This window comes from Ruditapes philippinarum, unplaced genomic scaffold, assembly GCF_026571515.1.
Source record: "Ruditapes philippinarum isolate M1 unplaced genomic scaffold, ASM2657151v2 ctg11796_1_1_1_1, whole genome shotgun sequence".
Classification (NCBI taxonomy): domain Eukaryota; kingdom Metazoa; phylum Mollusca; class Bivalvia; order Venerida; family Veneridae; genus Ruditapes; species Ruditapes philippinarum.
Window position 1 is genome coordinate 19,960 of NW_026856266.1, and position 18,735 is coordinate 38,694.

General features: G+C 32.7%; 1 long non-coding RNA gene across 1 annotated transcript; it reads left to right on the forward strand.

Moving 5' to 3' along the window:
* Window positions 1-10,592: 10,592 nt before the first annotated feature.
* Window positions 10,593-18,664, forward strand: LOC132746028 (uncharacterized). The gene is made up of 5 exons (XR_009627933.1): window positions 10,593-10,796; window positions 13,080-13,256; window positions 15,005-15,090; window positions 15,374-16,507; window positions 18,370-18,664. It is a non-coding gene; the product is annotated as an uncharacterized LOC132746028 (long non-coding RNA).
* The last annotated feature ends 71 nt before the right edge of the window (window positions 18,665-18,735 follow it).

An 18,735-nucleotide genomic window follows, 5' to 3' on the forward strand; every position in this document is an offset into this window, starting at 1 on the left:
CCGTAATGCTTTTATGTGGCTATTTTCTTTTGCGTGGCTAAAAAACGTCCGTCCGTACGTCCCAAAATCTTGTGAACGCAACTCCTCTTAAACCAGATGGCAGATTTTGCTTAAACTTACAGGGATGAACAACCTTAATGTGTAGATGGTAGTAAAGAAAGGAATTTTTGCTGTGACCAAATTTAATAGAATTATGGCCCTTTGTTGATTTTTTTCTCTATATATTATATAGAAATATTGTGAATGCAACTCCTCTTAAACCGGATGGCAGATTTTGCTTAAACTTCCAGAGATGAACAACCTTAATTTGTAGATGGTAGTTAAGAACGGAATTTTTGTTGCGACCAAATTTAACAGAATTATGGCCCTTTGTTTATTTTTAGTTTTCAACTTGTGGCACTTGTAGTCCAAAATATATTTGACCTAGAGTCATAAGATTGACATAACAGTGGCGCGGTGGGGGCCTATGGACACATTTCTAGTTTTTTGAGAGTACGAGACCCCTGGATGTATTATGCTCTATTATAGCACAAATCTTTGTTTCGCTTTCTCGCCACCCCCCTGTGGTCGACAAGCAATATTTGGCATGTAGCAACTGTTCGATTGTAGATTTCTACAAAAGTTCAAAATGACCCTTCGGTAAAAATTGGTCCTTCCCTGGCAGTCACTTCCTTTATGTAGAAAAACACATCTTTTTGTGGTTAACAACAATACCCAGAGTTTCTATATTTGGCACATATCATTGCCTAGTAAACCTCTATAAATGTTTTATGAATCATGCCCCCACCCTAAATAAATGCCCCCACCAGGGCCAAAACACCAATTTTGGGGAAGGGGCCTCAGCCTTTTTCTTGGGGAAAAAAATTCGTGATTTTGGCATACTTTGGGAAAAGGGGTTGCAAATTTAACACAAACTTTTAACAAGTTCTTCAAAATAGACAAGCAAAAAGCACTGGGCAATACAAATATGGCAGTAAAAAACCTTAATTCAACCCCATCATTTAATTTTTTCTAAATTCTATGGGAAATTTTAAAAGACTTGGGAATTTTGAGGACCAAACTGGGGAAAAAAAGAGGCTAGTTTTGTTGGGGAAGCAGCCTATATTCGGCCTCTACAAAGAAGGGTTTTTAGGCGCTGCCCACCCTTGAGGTTATTTAGTATCATAACTTATTAAGCCTCAAAGGATAAGTGCACTTCATCATTTATTGATGGATTCTTTTAACAAAAATATTTATTACCAATGTTATGCATTATGTTACATACTGCGAATTCACTTATATTCGTGGGCATGAAAGTTCGTGGTTTTATCAAAACGGGCATTTTCGTGGGTTCTTAAATTCGTGGATTTTTGTTTTCTTGTTAAAAAAAATTCAGTAACCTAATGCAAAGTAATCTTAATCGCCGAACATTTTTACTTACAACATGTACATATCTTTACTTGTCACACAGCGGTTGTCAATAAATTTAATCCTTGCCTCTGAGCATAACTCTAATATAGCACAGTTACTGCCGATAATTGACTGCAATTAACACATTTATGTAACATGATATGCACCTCCATTGGACACACTGCGCCTGTAATTCGCCGATGTAAACATCGCATAATTTATACGACACCTGGCACGTTTTAACCAGCGAGTTTAAAAGTTTACACTTAACATATCTGACAGTAACTATACGCAACGTCACAGCGACTGTGTAAATTTACATGCATATAAATTATTCTTGGTAAATAACACGAGTATATGTGGATCTTGTAAAATTCGGTGGCGTCTTTTTATGTTTTACGGAATAGCATTCGCACAAATACTGATTAAAATTCATGTAAACTGGATCATTTAAAAACAACTAAAGAAAGTACAATAAATCTGTTTTAGCGATCGTATTTTTTATAGTTTTGTGTACTTAAGACATTAATATCAAAGACTTTTTTAAATTAATAAGAGCAAATTGACAATTTTTATAAGCCCTAATTATTGCACTGCCTGGGTTCCCATATTTACTCGATTATGTCAAGTATTTTTGTTAACACAAGTCAAGTCCTAGTAGACTACAACGATCAAGTATGTATATGCGACATTTGTGACAGTAAATTGAGGACATATAAATTCGAGTTTTCTTTCAAGTTTCTTAAATATTGCAAACGGATTTAATCTGTCACTAACCTGGTTATCTGTCTGTACTTACATCCATTTCACGAAATATCGGCCGGAAAAGAGCCGACGCATGTTTGTAATATATAGAACTGAGACAAGGTAAGAAGTATTTTTTGGGATAAAAGTTCGTCGGATCTTAAATTCGTGGATTGACCTACCCACGAAAACCACGAAAATTCGTGCCCCACGAATAATAATGATTTTACAGTATACTACATAATTTCTTTTCATAGTGAAAAGGTTCCTTAACAATGCAAGGGAGACAACCTTATTTTGGATTCTTTGACCAGGCTGCCACTAGGGTGAATTATACATGCATATACATGTTGTGGAGACAGTCTGATGACCAGTGAACAAATAAAGACAAGTGCTTACAGTCTTGGATGAAAATAGGAAAAGAATGTCATCCAAAAGGCAGCCTTTGTTGAAATAATTATTATGTTGGCACTGTAAGTACATGTAAGTGTCCAGTGAGTACACTTTTAACAATTAAGAACCCCAAAGGAAGTGAATGTTAGTAGCTCTTAATTCTTAATTAAAATTACACTGAATCAGAACTTTAATAAAAATTAAAAAATTAATTTAAAATCCTTTTTGATTTGCATCAGTTTTTTTCAAAGAAAAAAATTTGCACTATTGCAACAGTTGTGTTGTTGTTGCCGTGCAGTACATAAACTACACATTGAACATTATTTTATGAATACTAAAGGGATTGTCTTCATACTTGGATAAGATTTATGAATTTGACCATTACCTTTTTATTTGGCTTTGGTACTAAAGGTCAAAACTGCAAATTTTGTTTTAATTGTCATGACTTTTTAGCTCAGCTTTTAGGATTGTAGAATGTCCGTCGTCTGCCGTCCGTCTTCTGTCCACATTTGTTTGTTAACACTCTTGTGGTCACATTTTGCCTCAATCATCATCAAACTTTGGCAGAATGCTTGTCTAGGTAATTGCTCAGATGAGTATGAACATGGGTATTTTCGGATGAAAAACAAGGTCACAGGAGCTAAAAATAGAAAAATATTGTTAACACTATGGTGGCTACTGTTTTGATTCAATTGTCATCAAACTTGGTCAAGATGCTTGTCTAATTAACTGCCTAGTTTGATGTGTCAGGTGAGCAATCTAGGGCCATCTTGATTGTATTGCCTATTTATAGTAGTGGCGACATATAGGGATCAATTCTCTGTCATCTGTCTGTTCGTTTATCCATCTGTCCATCACAAAACTTTTGCGGACTACTACTCAAAAACTACTGGTACAATTTCATCCAAACTTTACAGAAATGGATCAATACCATAGGTCATAATTGTGCATAATATTAGCATTTTCCAATTTAATGAATTAAATGTCAGAGTCAATGATTTTTATACCCCCACATACAAAATTTATTGGAGAATATAGTAGTCAGCTTTGTGAAGTTGGTGCCATTTATCCGTCAATCTTTCTCACTAGTTACCGGACGATAACTATAGTTTTGAATGAGATATTGTAATCAATTGGTATGTAACAACCTATATTCAGACCTCGCTTCTGAATGTGTTTGGATCAAGGTCAGTGTCACTTTTACTAAAAATAGAAAATGGTTTCTGTATAATAATGAGTTTTTAATCAGAGATATTGTAATCAAACACTGTATTTGGAAACCTCAATTGGGATTGTTGTTGGACCCCATGAGGTCAAGGATCATTGTTACTAAAAATTAATGATTTCTGGGCAATAATAGATATAAAATAAGATATTATGATCAAATAAATTTATTATGAAGCAATCTTATAAGAAGACCCCATTTGGGATTGCTCTTGGACCCCCTGGGGTCAAGCTCACTGTTACTTAAAAATCTTTTGTAGACAATTAAAGATGCTAGGAATGTTACAGTATTTAGCAAGATTATGTAGAGACCTAGCTTGGGATTGTTGTTGGGTCATGGTCATTGTCACTAAAGAAAAGAAAAATGCTTTCTGGAAGATGGGCAATTAATTGTAATAATTATTTGTATACTGTTATTTAAACATTATAAAATATGGGTTGAGTTCACATTAGGCTTAAGACTATTGATAGATCCGTGACTTTTATTTGAATAACAATAGATTTAACCACAAACATTGACATGTGCTCTTTTATTAACAGATAGGTAGTGATTAAATTGTTATTGTATCCACTAATCTAATAATAAGAATTAGATAGGTCAGGGATCTATGCCTTGTTTTCCAAAACAGGTTGCTGGTGGATTTTTGTTTGTTTGATCCTGCATTATTTCAGGCACGAACGGGCACCTGAGTATAACCACCGACATTCCGTTAGCTAGCTGGATAGCTTCCTCACATGAAAGAATTCAAAGTCCCTGTAGGGATTCGAACCCACAGTGGTGAGGGACAAGTGGTTTGAAGTCAACGACCTTAACCACTCGGCCACGGACGCACCTGCTGGTGGATCACCTTTAGTGATAGCTCTGAAACTATAGGATTGATCTATAGCTCATATGATGTACAGGGCTGGCAAAATCAATTGCCCAGGTTGTCTCTCAGCCTGTACGGACAAATGAAAATTTTCAAGAATTGACTATGTAAATATCATACAGACAAGTTAAATAATGATTCACATAAAAACAGACAAGTAAGTCTAAATCAGATTTTGCCGGCCCTGACGTAAATCGCAACCAAAAAAATCTTTTAGAAAAAAACCTTGACCTTAAATGACCTTGACAATCAAAGTCATATTGAATTTTGCTTAAATTGTTAAGTTTAAAACTTATTGCAAAACTGACATGTTAAAAACTTCAAATTTGAGCTCAATGTGACCTTGACTGTCATGGTAAAGTTTTTAAATTTTGCTTTAATTGCAGTAACTTGTGGACAAATTTAAATCATTCTGTCACAGGATGAGAAAAATGTGCAGCCTGAACGGGACTCGAACCCGAGACCCTCAGAATACTGTTCCTTGGCTCTTACGACTGAGCTATCTGACTGCTTACACAATTTTCCCCTAAAAAGTGAACAGTTGTGAACCATGACGTGAATTACAATGACAAAACATGACTGCTAATAGTTGTTCATGATCTGATCTGTCTATCCATCAGAAGAAGATTGTTACTATAAAAAATTATTTAACAATTTTAACATGAGTTATTTGCAATAAATACCCAAAGAAAGGTTGCTTTTGTCTATTATAATGATATTCAGGGGATCTCTGAATTTATATAAGATATAAGTATATCTGAAAGGCCAAAAGTGGAGAGTAGGACAACAAAACAACATTATTATCAGGGATATTGTTGTAAGTGGAGTTTACTGTAAGTTGTAAAATCAACGATTCTCTCCACACAGAGTTAAAAGAATTAACATATATTTACAGTTAAGTAAGGGAAATTTTTCAAAATATGGGTGATTTATTCTGTTTTATAACTTCTCATCCAGTTTCATCATGGGCTCAGGAGAATCAATGACTATTAGTGGACCAAAATAAGCATAGTTATTATATGGCATGTTGGGAGTTTCATTATAAGTATAAATTTTTATGCTATTGGACTTTAATTATTTCAGGCTGGGTTTCTGATGTCTTCATACCTCCAGATAATTGGATTCTTAAACTTAACAGCAAGAAATGGAAAATCCATGTTGTTTTAAGGAAAGCAGAGCAACAAGAAAATCATGTACAAGAGCCTATGAAACAAAACAGAAAAGTAAAATTGTGACAGGCATATGGTAGGTCGTTGGTTTAATTTTATTTTGTCTACAGGCTTTTTCGAACACCAGGGGCATTAAAGGGACTCCATTGAGGTTTTTTGACTTGAAGGGACTGAAAATATTTTTTCAAGATAAATGTACCATTAGATGTAGGCTTAGACCATGAATCATTGTGCAAAATTTCCGATCATTCGTGCGCTTCGTCTTTCCAGAATAATTATTCAAATTGTAAAAAATGACTTAAAATGAAAAGTGTTTAAACGATTTGCACTCAAATCGGGCTAAGAAAAGCATAAAAGTACGATTTTCAACTTATTTCAAAGTATATTTCTTAACTATCTTTGCATATATGTCTGTTTGACATGCCCCAGCTTTTTTTTGTAAGAAATTCAAATGTTAGGTTTTTAGGCTTTTAAACCTCAGTGGAGTCCCTTTAAGTGTTATTCCAAGATACTGGTATAGCTACTGACTTTAGCTTACAAAACCCTACTTTAGTCAAGTATGCTTGTTCACGTAAGTATGTTTGTTTGTTTGATTGGGTTTAAGTCACACCAACACAGTATATTGTCGATTCAAATAGGATCGAGAATGGGAAATCTTAAATTTAAAATTACATAGGAGTGGCAGGAAAATAATCATATACGAAAACACATTACCTGGATAACAGGTGATTGAATATCATCTAACCTGATAGTGCAGTGGTTATGTTACTTGTTTTGCATACGAAAGGTCTTAAGTTCAAATCGCACAAAGGGGTAATACTTTTATCAGGCCCTTTGTATTTTTTTTTTTTTTTTTTTTTTTTTCTTTGTATAATTTGTATACATGTATATATAATAACCTCTTGTGATTACTTGTCAGTCGCGCTGTCGGTGTTTGTCTCCATGTTCTTGTGGTCCAATGTTATGATTGAGAGACCTCATATCTTTCTTTCTTATCGTTATACGAGTATATAGTATTTTTTGTGCTTGTTAGTAGTACTTTTCATCCTAATTGTGGGCTTGATTCATATTGCCTGTAATGTGCTTTCTCAAATTTTCTTTCTCTTAGTCTCTATCATCTGTCGGTGGTTAGATAGACTATAGGTCTCTGCATATATACTATCTTTGGTTGTTCCGAGGTGTCCTATACACGATTATATTCTATATGTACTAGGTATATTGTTTGGACTATGTGTTTATATAATTTCTTAGCTTATGTTCTCGCTCAATCAACTCGTTCTATATCGATCATCTTGTTTTCATATCTCTTATATATCACTCTCTTTCTCTTTTATTGTTAACTTAGTCGTGTTCTGCGCTATAATTGTAGATTATATTTAGTTTTGTTCTGTGTTCGAGTTAGTCCCATAATAAGTCTCATTAATACCTGTGCATTGGAATTTTATATTATTATTTAAATGTCAGATATGTATGAATATAGAATAAAATATAAATGAATATGGGTTATCGAAGCGCCGCTCTGTTAGTGTATAGCTTCCAGTAACGCTACACTTACAGATTGAGCAGTATAGTCACTCTGCGCATAGCACTTTAGATATATGATGGTATTCGGATCTTATGTTCTATATTGTATTTTCTATCTATTTTATTCATCACATGTATCTTATCCTTGTTTCTATAGTGTCACTGATCTGCTATTTACTGTTGTTGTTATTCTATACGTTATCGATATTATAGAGATTATACTTCATCTATGGGGTGAAATTGTGGGTATCTATTTTTGCTTATTGTATATTCTTTTCATACTTATGTTTTATCTGGTGTGAGGAAGACTAGGCTGCCTTCAGTGATTATAATTTCAGTTGTCGATCTTGATACGTGTGCATCTTGTAGTATGAATCCTACCGAAGTTCTGTGTGTTTGTTTCTTTTAGCTGGATTAGCTCCTTCACATGGTAAATGTGAACCAGTCATGTCTGTGTAATTTCGTATACTCTCAGCCTTGGGGGATGCAATTGTATGTGTTGTAAGTCAATCTGTATCTTTTACCTATTTACTTTCGGTCACGACGTCTCTCTCATGATAAGTTATAATAAACTAAATATCATGAATACTGATATATTGTTTGAGTATTGATCATCGCAATAGTATAATCTATTATATGAGTTTGATCTGGTTTATTTTGTTTGTGCTCTCTTACGGTTATGTTAGGTGCGACATTTATTTTTGTGTGTATTTCTTATCTCTCTTGTCGCTGGTTGTCTTTGTTCCTGTCTATTCTTACCTGGTGTTCTTTCGTGTATTTATTATGGGTATTTTATGCGGGCATTTTTCTTTGTCGCTTATATTATCTAGAACATTGATATATAGAGACAATATGAGTTCTATATTTTCGTATATCTAATGATTGTATGGGCATTTGGATCCAATAACAATATGAATTTTATAACTATAAGAATAGTTGCCCTTATTCCATTTGGTCCGGTTACGTGCGTCTGCTCCGTTTCTACATTATATACTTTGTTCTGTGTTATCGCTCCTCCCAACTACTGCTTTGGCTTTATCTTCATCTCTATATTTATCTTTTCTCTATGTTGTATTATTGTATCTAGTACTCTTTTCAGTCTAGTGTGCATGTCATGCATTTCAGGTTCTAAATTTTGTTCAGTAGTTACGTGCCTTTATATATATTTAATTTTATAAGTGCCGGACATCTTCTCTTACTCTAAATGAATTCAATGAAACTTTTATCAGGATTTGATCTGTTATGCTCTAAGTCTGCGCATATTGCATCGGGTTCTCCGGTGATAGATTAGTCCGTATGTTATGGTCTCCTTGATAAATAAAGTGTGTTTTTCTGTGTTGTTGTCCATGATACATCAAATGCTTGTCCGTGTACACTTGCCCTCAATAACTTACTGGTGCAATTCATTCACTTTTTTATATCCATAAATGTACAGTTACATTAAATGTTCTAGTCTGTGCATGCAGTCATCGGTTCAAGTGACTTGCAGATTGTTTAGGCCCCTTTTAATTAATTTATATAAGTGGTCCGGTATCCTTCTATAACTCCCTAGCCATTTCTCTATTAGAATATTCTATATCTCAGATGTATCTGAGCCTATAGTCTCGCGTCTATATTGTCTATACGCTCTATGTGTGTATTAGTATTTTGTATGGCCCTTTTTTGAAATATATGGGTGCTGTGTGTTTGCAATAGCAATAGCTGTCTCGGACTACCTCCTCTTTATATCTACTGTGAATCATATTATTATTCATAATTATCAGGTATAGATTTATGTATCTCTATGTTCTATTGTTCTATCTGGTCTTACGTCTTGGTTGCTTGTCTCTCTGTTCTGTCTTATAAATGGTTTCTCATTATCATTGAAATTGGCTCACTAGAGGTCGACACCATGTCGCACCTACTGCATTGTCTTGGCTTATTAATTGTATATATTGCATGAAGCACTATCAATATTGTCAAGTGTAAATATCACACACAATAATCTTCAATATTGTTATCTTATATCACCGAGTATTATTGATGACATGTAATTTATGTTATTATTTATCGGATGATATTATATGTGCATCCAAATTATGTATATATGTTCTCTGTGTATTGTTTGAGCTATTATTGGTTTTTCGCTGTTCTTTTTTTATTTCTCTTTATATATTAATAATATATTTCTACAATGTTATGTTTTTGTATTATATTATTCAGTTGGCAAGGGTAGGCTTACATTAAATGTATTGTACCAGTCTGTGCCAAAAGTATGAGAATATATGTTTATATGTGTATTTGATCAAAGAAATATGAAGAAATCAGTTTTTCTATTGTGAGTAATATATGTAGTAATATATATTCATTTATATGTTATATTCTCCTATAGATACAGTTAATATATGTGGAAAATAATGATACGTGAATAAGATAATGGATATCATATAAGCTATTGTGCTGTGGGCTGGCATACATAATATATATATACAATTCTCCTCTTTATTTACTATAAAGAGTTATCAGTATATACTAATCCCTTACTTAGATTATCAATCTATAAAGATATAATAGTATAATAGTGTAAAAAAAATTGGTGTATCAGTAAATCTTATTTACTCTTGATTTCAAGGAGAGAAGTACTATATATTGATCATGGGAAGGGTATGATCAATCTTATTTTGATCCCTTGATCTCAAGCTATCCTAGATCAGAGTTTTTATAAACAGTTATATGTGGTATATGGTGAAGAAATGTACAGGTAGTAAATTTATTCACATTATATAACGGGAGACATTAATTGATATTTATAACTGTGATATATGGATTAATCTGTCTCAACATTAGAATTAGCATGGTGTTCATTGAACCCAGTTAAACAATATTCAAATTATTTATATTAATTAGGGATAATTTGCAGGGCTCAAGATTTCATAGTTGTGATAATGTTTGGATCAGGCGATGTCGTTTATTTTATTTCATTCGTTATTTTGACATTATCTATCAATCATAATTCTGCTCAAACATAAACAAATACCTGGAGTTCTATTTAGTACTCTAATTATTGAATATGTGCTAATATTGGATAACTTGCAGCAATTAAAGTGTCGCCGTTAAACGTTATCTTTAATAATTCAATGCTTAAAATGATCTTCAACAATGTTTTTGTTTCAATTTTAAGAAATTTTCTATAAACTTTGTTTATTAAACTGATGTATTTTAGTTGGACATTCAATAGAGAGAGCATCAGATTATTTATCCAGTGGCCCTTAGTTCAATCCTCGGGCAAAGTTCCTGCTACTATACCTATTAAACAATTCATGGTACAAAATTTGGCCAATATATTAATAATATAGTCATTTTTCTTTTGTGGTATTTCTTTAAAACATCTGATTCTGTATTTACCCATTTCTTCATTAAGTATTATTACAGTTTCAGATGGCATTTTTCAGACAGAAGTTTGTGTTGGGATGATGGCGATCTCTTCTATCAGTAAGAGAATGAGGTAAAAGCAATATTTGATTATGAAGACAGCAACTGCCCTCTATGGCTGTGTGTTGTTTTTATGTAGACAGTTAATTTCTTTTGACTGCTCGCCGTGATTACATTACACGTCATCTGCTTATTTAGTGTCTTCAGTTTGAACTTCAAGGTAAAGAAATTAAGGACGGAAAAATTACAAATACCTTTTAAAGTTTCTAAAGTTTTATTAAACAGCTTAATCAAGCAAATATATAAATTAACTGTCAGCTATTATGTCACAAAAATTGTTGTGTTAGATCTACCAAACTTTAACATCTTGAGATTAACTATTTTGACAGAAGTCACGAACACAGATTAAAAACACAGGATTCTACCAAGGATAACATTTAGGGAAAATCTTCAGGAGTCAGGCCCCGTGTTCACAAAGATTCAAGGATCAGGATCAAGATCAGGATCAAATTTAAAAACCCTGATATTCTTCATTGTTTATCCTCATAGATAAATATCTGATTATAAATTTGATAAAACTGGACTTGAAATAGCAAGTATATGAAATTTTAGAATAAATTAATTTGTTAATTTTGCAAGATATGGGCATTTTACAGTTGATCCAAATATTGATCCTGATCCTAAAATTGATCCTTATTTTGATCCAAATATTTTTGTATTTGTGTGTTGTTATTTCTTGATTTTTATCCCAAAATAGTTTGTTTTCCTTGCAAATCAGCATATTTTTACATTTTGAATATTTACAATTTAATTCAACAAAACACAAATAATTTTAGTAACATTAAACAATGAAAATAAAATCAGGATCACTTGATCCTGATCCTGATCTTTTCTTAGTGAACACGGGGCCAGGAAGGATTAAATAGCTGACACAATATGTAGATTAACTTCGATGTCCTGTAATTTTCATTAGAACACCACATGATTTACTGTTTTGTCGCCAGTATATAAATTGAAAGTGAAAGTAGAAATTTAAACATATGTGCTGAAATCCTAGTGATAATACAAAAGGTAAAATTTCTAGGGCATTCATAATACTCATTAACCAATTTTATGCTCACGTGTCTCAGTAGATGATCTTAGTGTATTGTGTCCTGATGGTAGTTGTAGTAATTCCTATCTCATATTGATATATGTAATTATTGTACTATCTTATCTTAGAGTCTTGTTGTACCAGCGGATGTACTATACCGTCATATTGAATCGATTATGTTTCACCTATGTCAATGTTGCTCTTTGCAGCACCGCATTCGGCTGCTTCTAGAGGTATATCACTTTCCCAGAATCCCAAATGGCCCTTTGCCTGTCAGGGGTTACAGCCAATCAAGGTTATGAAGCATTTACTCACGTACTCAACCTATCTCGTACCAAGGTCTGTGAGCACCACAGTAGCTAAATATCTCCAGTTACTAAATTCTAAGGTTAAATTCCTTTTAAGGTTAAATTGTCCTGGCCTGATATGTAGGCTATGAAAACTGAAGTTGTATTTTGAAAATGCTTGGATAATATTATATATTAATATATACAGTAAAACTTTGTTCTCTCAATCTCGCAGGGCCAGCACATTTATTCCAGAGATCTGTAGTTACAGCTAACCGAGGTTGAACTATTATCATGTATTGTATTATATCTTACATCTGACATATGTCTGAAGGTTTTCCAGCTCACATACATCGGTCACATGTTAAATTATACGTTTCCATTTTTTTTGTTAGTACATCATTTTGTCGAAAATGTCATTTCTTCTAAATATTAAGTAATATTGTCGTAAAGAATACATTACAGTGTTTTCAAATGAGTAATAACTCACAGTACACTAGGGCTGTCATTGATGGAAAATTTTGCATTGATATATCGAGAGACAAATATCGACAATATATCGACTTAGACAGTAGATACAATGAAAAACATTTAAATATGTGTTATAAATTGGGCATGCTTTTATTAGACATTTCAAATACTACAAACTAACAGAAAGTTTTGTTTTTTTTCTTTTTTTTCTTTTCACTGAGTTTATAGTTAAAGTAAGCCGATAACACTTGGAAAAAGTTATTTATTTCACATGGTATTTTCTTTGTATTGTTACTTAACACGGCAAATAAACAATATTATCATAACAAACAAATTGGTAACACCTCTAATTTTGTATCAATTAACCTTAATTGCCTTTATCACAATCACAAGGTGTTAAAAAAACATGTGACGCCAACTGTCACTAATTTAGAACATGTTAACCCACAACTTTTGTTGTCTTATTGTGTTTTACCGAGATGTGATTTACATTATATTTCTGCAGAAGTGACCAGCGATCAGGTTCGAGTGTTCCAGCAATCTGTGTTCTAGTGATCCAAGGTAAAACAATATATATAACATAGGAAGTTGGCAAAGACTGGGCAATGGGGTCAAGGCAAGGGAGGTATTCAAGCTATCCAAGGACAAGCTAACAAAGTTCAACTGTAAATATGTAATTTAGGTAATTTGCAAAAATGTTAACTATGTTATACTATGTTGTAAATCTTCATGATAGTGTTTAAGTTACAATATATAATTTCAAGGAAGTGAATACAGTTTTCATGTTTTGAGAAAGATTTACATAGCTTTTCATAACTGAAATAAATTTATCAGTATAAGAGTAGGTTCATAACTTAAGCAAAAGCTGTTTATTTACAGTAAATTTCTGTAAGATACTATTGCTATCATTTAAAGGAACTCCACTTAGGTTTATAAGCTTAAAACATAAAAAAAAATTCACATAGATATTAACATGAGCACTTGAAACAGAAATATTAATAAAATATAACCAAGAAATACACAAGAAATACATTGAAAATCATGTTTGTGCTTATTCTCAGTTCAATTCGAATTTTGGGTCATTTTTCACTATTATAATAATTATTCTAGAAAAACGGAGCAAGCTAAAGCTCTGAAATTTCGCACACAAGTTATTAGTTTAGATCTACATCAAATGGAGTATTAATCTCAAAAAAAATATTTCCAGTCCCATCATGTCAAAAAACCTCAGTGGAGTCCCTTTAATAAGTAAGTCATATATTATATGTTTTTCCTTGTAGCAGCTGTAATTAAGAAGCATTACTTAATTTATAATGGAAAGTTCAGTGCTGCTTACCTGCAACAAAGTGACATGGTGAGCTTTTGTGATCGCTTTTCGTCCGGCGTCCTTGCTCCGTCTGGTGTCTGTCCGTAAACTTTTACTTTAAACAACATCTCCTCATAAACTGCTATACTAATTTTATCCAAACTTCACAAGAATGTACCTTGGGTAGTGAACTTTAAAATCTTTTCAAAGAATTTAGTTCCATGCAGAACTCTGGTTGCCATGGCAACCGAAAGAAAAAACTTAAAAATCTTCTTTAAAAAAACAGAAAGAGCTAGAGCTGAAATATTTGGCATAAAACATCATCTAGTCAAAGTCTACCAAGTTTGTTCAAATAAAAGCCCTGAGGTCAAAATTGGCCCCGTCCCAGGGGCGTCATTTTATATTTCCCTTTATGTATATAGTAAAAACTTAAAAGTCTTCTTTGAAAAATCCTAAAGAGCTAGAGCTAAGATATTTAGCATGAAACATCGTCTAATTGGTGTCTATCAAGTTTGTTCAATCCAATTTCAAATAAGGGCCCTGGGGTTAAAATTGGCCCGTCCCAGGGGTCATTGATTTTCCTTATGTGTATAGTTTTGATTGCAAATGACTATGAAAAAGACTCCATTAAAGGAATATTCAGGCAAAATAAAGACAAAAATATTAAAAATGATCTTATGTACTCAAATCACACTAAAATGACTTTTCTTGAAGTTTCTATATATGTGTATATTGAAAAACTTTGTGGAAAATGAGATTTTGACCTTAATTAAGATATATTCTGTATGTTACATGTATCTTTATCATTTTGACTTTTTACAATAGTTTGTCTGTAATGGTAATGTTCTTTCAATAATAATTCTGTATGACTCTTGTTTATTAATTGAAACGTTGAAGTGATAGATATATTGTTTCAAAATTGAAATAAACTTAATAATAAATATGTGAATATAAATGTGCTCACTCAACACTGTTAATGAAAATTGATTATTATCTGGGGACAATGCTTTTTCTTAAATGGTCAGATTGGTTTAAAATGATTATTACATTAGACAGGCCACGTTACCAAGTATCAAGTGAGTTGCTATGGAAAAGAATATTTATAACATACTGGAATATTTCAGTTATTTCATGAAGGAAAGCTGACTGGTACCAAAATTGCCCATTTGAAAGCAAAGTACACAGAGTTTTTACATGAAATACTTAAAAAGTAAGTAAGTAACTAAATTAATTTGTCACACTTTTGCTGTTTCTGAACATGCATTTTAGCAGATAATCTACAATGTACAAATTGTAAATTATTTTTACCATAAACAAACAGCTATTAATATGTAACATGTTTTATTTTAACCATCTATACAGAAAAATTGCATTAATTGTTTTGTTACCTTAATTTGAAAAAAATGTTTACCCAGAGATTGACTGTAAGATATGAAATTATCATCCGTTAAATCCATTTCAATATTACATTTTTGAATTAAATCTGAAAACAGTTTCCGTTCCATTTGGCCAACAGTGTTAAAACTTCATGGGATGATTGTGCATATCGGGTAGAAGACCCCTATTGATTTTGGGATCACAAGATCAAAGGTCAAGGTTACTATTACCTTTAAACTGAAAAACAGTTTCCAGAGCATAACTTAAGTTCCATTTGGCCCACAATATTCAAACTTCCTTGGAGGATTGTTATTTGAAGGAGGTAATACTTTATTTAATTCCAATGTCTTACAAATGCTTCATCTTTACTGAAAAAGAAAATCACTTCCGGGCATATAATGTTCCGCCTAACGGTGCTCTTGTTTTCTTTGTGTTATTGCCTTTTTTTTAACATTTATTTGTTAGCATCCATAATCATTTCTAATTTTCTCTCACATGTATTTGTAATTCTTTATTGTTGTTTTGTTATTTTGACTCCTTTAAAATGTAATAATTTTGATATATTATAACTCTACAGAGGAGAAGAAATTAATAAAAGAGAGTACTCTAGAATGCCAAAAGCTGGTAAGACGTTTAATCATTGGCTCCAAGCAAATACTCATTTGATATGTGACAATATGAAGTAATACAATTTTACAACACATTTGTATAGTTTTCAGGAATTCTGCCTGTGCAAATGTGTCTTAAAGCAAAATTATTTGATAATATATTTGAAATAGTAATATTTTTTTTTAGCTTGTCTATTGAATAACTTAACTTGAGCAATTGTGCTCACCCAGGTGCCTGCATCTATCTTGTCGTGGCTGTCACACTTAGGTTAAATTTTTATGTGCAAGTTGGTATCTTCAAAACAATTGAAGGGTTGTTGTTTTTGTAAAAAAATTCCATCTAAGTAATTATATTCTATTAAATAGTATTCCAAATTGAAATTTAAAGAAGACAGGTCCGTTGTATAAATTTAGCAGTTTGTACTTTGGTAATTTTTTAGTAATATAATGTTTGTGGTATTTCAGGAAATCGAGAAGAAAATCAAAGAGTTACAACAAGCATGTGATGATATAAAGAAAGAAATTGTTCAGAGACAGCTAGAGGTTAAAACATTGAAAGATGATGTAGATACATTTAATAGACAAGTCAGCATGGATAGTAAAGAATATGAAAAACTCACTGAAAAAATGGAAAATCTTCAGGTTAGCCTTACCATTATTGTACAATACACTAACAGTGTAAATTGTAGATGTATATCTTTATACCCCCCAAAACGAAGTTTGTGGGGGGTATATAAGAGTCACCCGGTGGTCGGTCGGTCGGTCCAGACGTCCATTGCATTTTCCTTGTCCAGAGCATAACTTGAAGACTAATGGTTGGAAATTCAATATAACTACATACGATGGTCATGCACATTGAGAGGAAGTGCAGTGCACAAGAACCATAACTCTATCTTGACTAATTACATAGTTATTGCCCTTTGTTACTTTTCCTTGTCCGGGCCATAACTTGAAAACTACTGGTTGGAATTAAAAACAACTTCATACAATTGTCAAACACAATAAGGAGAAGTGCAGTGCACAAGAACCATAACCCTTTCTAAAGTAATTACAGAGTTATTGCCCTTTGTTACTTTTCCATTGCTTTCTTTTGTCCGGACCATAACTTGAAGACTAATTGTTGGAATTCATTGTAACTCCATACAATGGTCAAGCACATTGAGAGGAAGTGCAGTGCACAAGAACCATAACGCCATCTTGATTAATTACAGAGTTACTGCCCTTTGTTACTTTTCCTTGTCCAGAGCATGACATGAAAACTACTGGTTGGAATTCAAATCAACTTCATACAATGGTCAAGCACAATAAGGGGAAGCGCAGTGCACAAGAACCATAACTCCATCTTGACTAATTACAGAGTTATTGCACTTTGTTACTTTTCCATTGCTTTTTTTGTCCAGAGCATAACTTGAAGACTAATGGTTTGAATTCAATATAACTTCATACAATGGTCATGCACATTCAGAGGAAATGCAGTGCACAAGAACCATAACTCCATCTTGATTAATTACAGAGTTATTGCCCTTTGTTACTTTTCCTTGTCCAGAGCATAACTTGAAAACTACTGTTTGGAATTCAGTACAACTTCATACAGTTGTCAAAGACATTAAAAGGAAGTTCAGAGCACAAGAGCCATAACTCCATTTTGACAAAATACAGAGTTACTGCCCTTTGATACTTTTCCTTGTACGGAGCATAACTTAAAATGTACTGGTTGGAATTCAAAACAACTTCATACAATGGTCAAGCACAATAGGAGGAAGTGCAGTGCACAAGAGCTATAACTCCATCTTCAGTATTTATAGAGTTATTGCCCTTTGTTCCTTTTCCTTGTCTTTCTGGACTTATTACAGAGTAATTCTATAAAACTTCATCAATGGCCAACCACATTGAAAGGAAATGCAACATACAAGAACCACAACTATCTTTAATTGCCCACAACCATAACTCCATATTTCAGTTCTTTTACAAGGTATTCTGTTACTAGTAACATCCTCATTTCCGAAGCAGTCTTGTGGGGGTATGAATCACATTTAGTGATAGTTCTTGTTTGATCTGTAACTGTAGTATTGGATTTTCTTTAAGAAGTAAGTAGGCAGGACACAATAAAGATTAGGCCAAAAGTTGGTTTTAAAATTCTATGAAATTTAAAACATTTTGAAAATATTAACAAACAAGTTAAAGTTGATATTTTCAAATTTTTATTGTAAGTATTACTTTTTTGTTTAAGAAAATTAAAACAAACTTTTTTTTGGAGTTATTTTGATACTTAGTGAGTGCATTCTGTAAAAAAAATCTAGATTGTCATATATTCAGTATTGTGTCAAAATTTATTTAATTCTTCAGGGGAAAAAAACCCTTGTGATTACTGAACAGACATTTAATTTTATCTATTATTCTTTGATCAACAGACTATATAATCTTAAAATTCTTATACAAAAAAGAAAGAAAAGAAATGGCTAAAATAAAATGTAATTTTTAAAATCAGATTTATATATTGACAGGGTGATTTGGTACAAAATTCTGGAAACAAAGTGATCCCTCGGAAGCATTAATAACAACAAAATAACATAAGAATTGCAGACTCGGTTTGATTGAGTCTATACATGAGGGATAATGAATAAGTGCAACATCCCTCACGCCCCCTAGCACCGGCTTGAGCGGTACTCAATTCTCAACACTTTATAGTGTTGGCATCAATGATCCCGAAGGACCAGAAAATATAACAACACTGAAGTGTGTACAAGTTAACACTGTTCCAAACTAGAATGCAAAAGAAGCTGATAAACTGGGAAGAAAAAAGATGTAAGAAAATCTGAAACTTTTTACACTTCTGAATAATTATGTGTACAAATTCTTCTTTCATTACA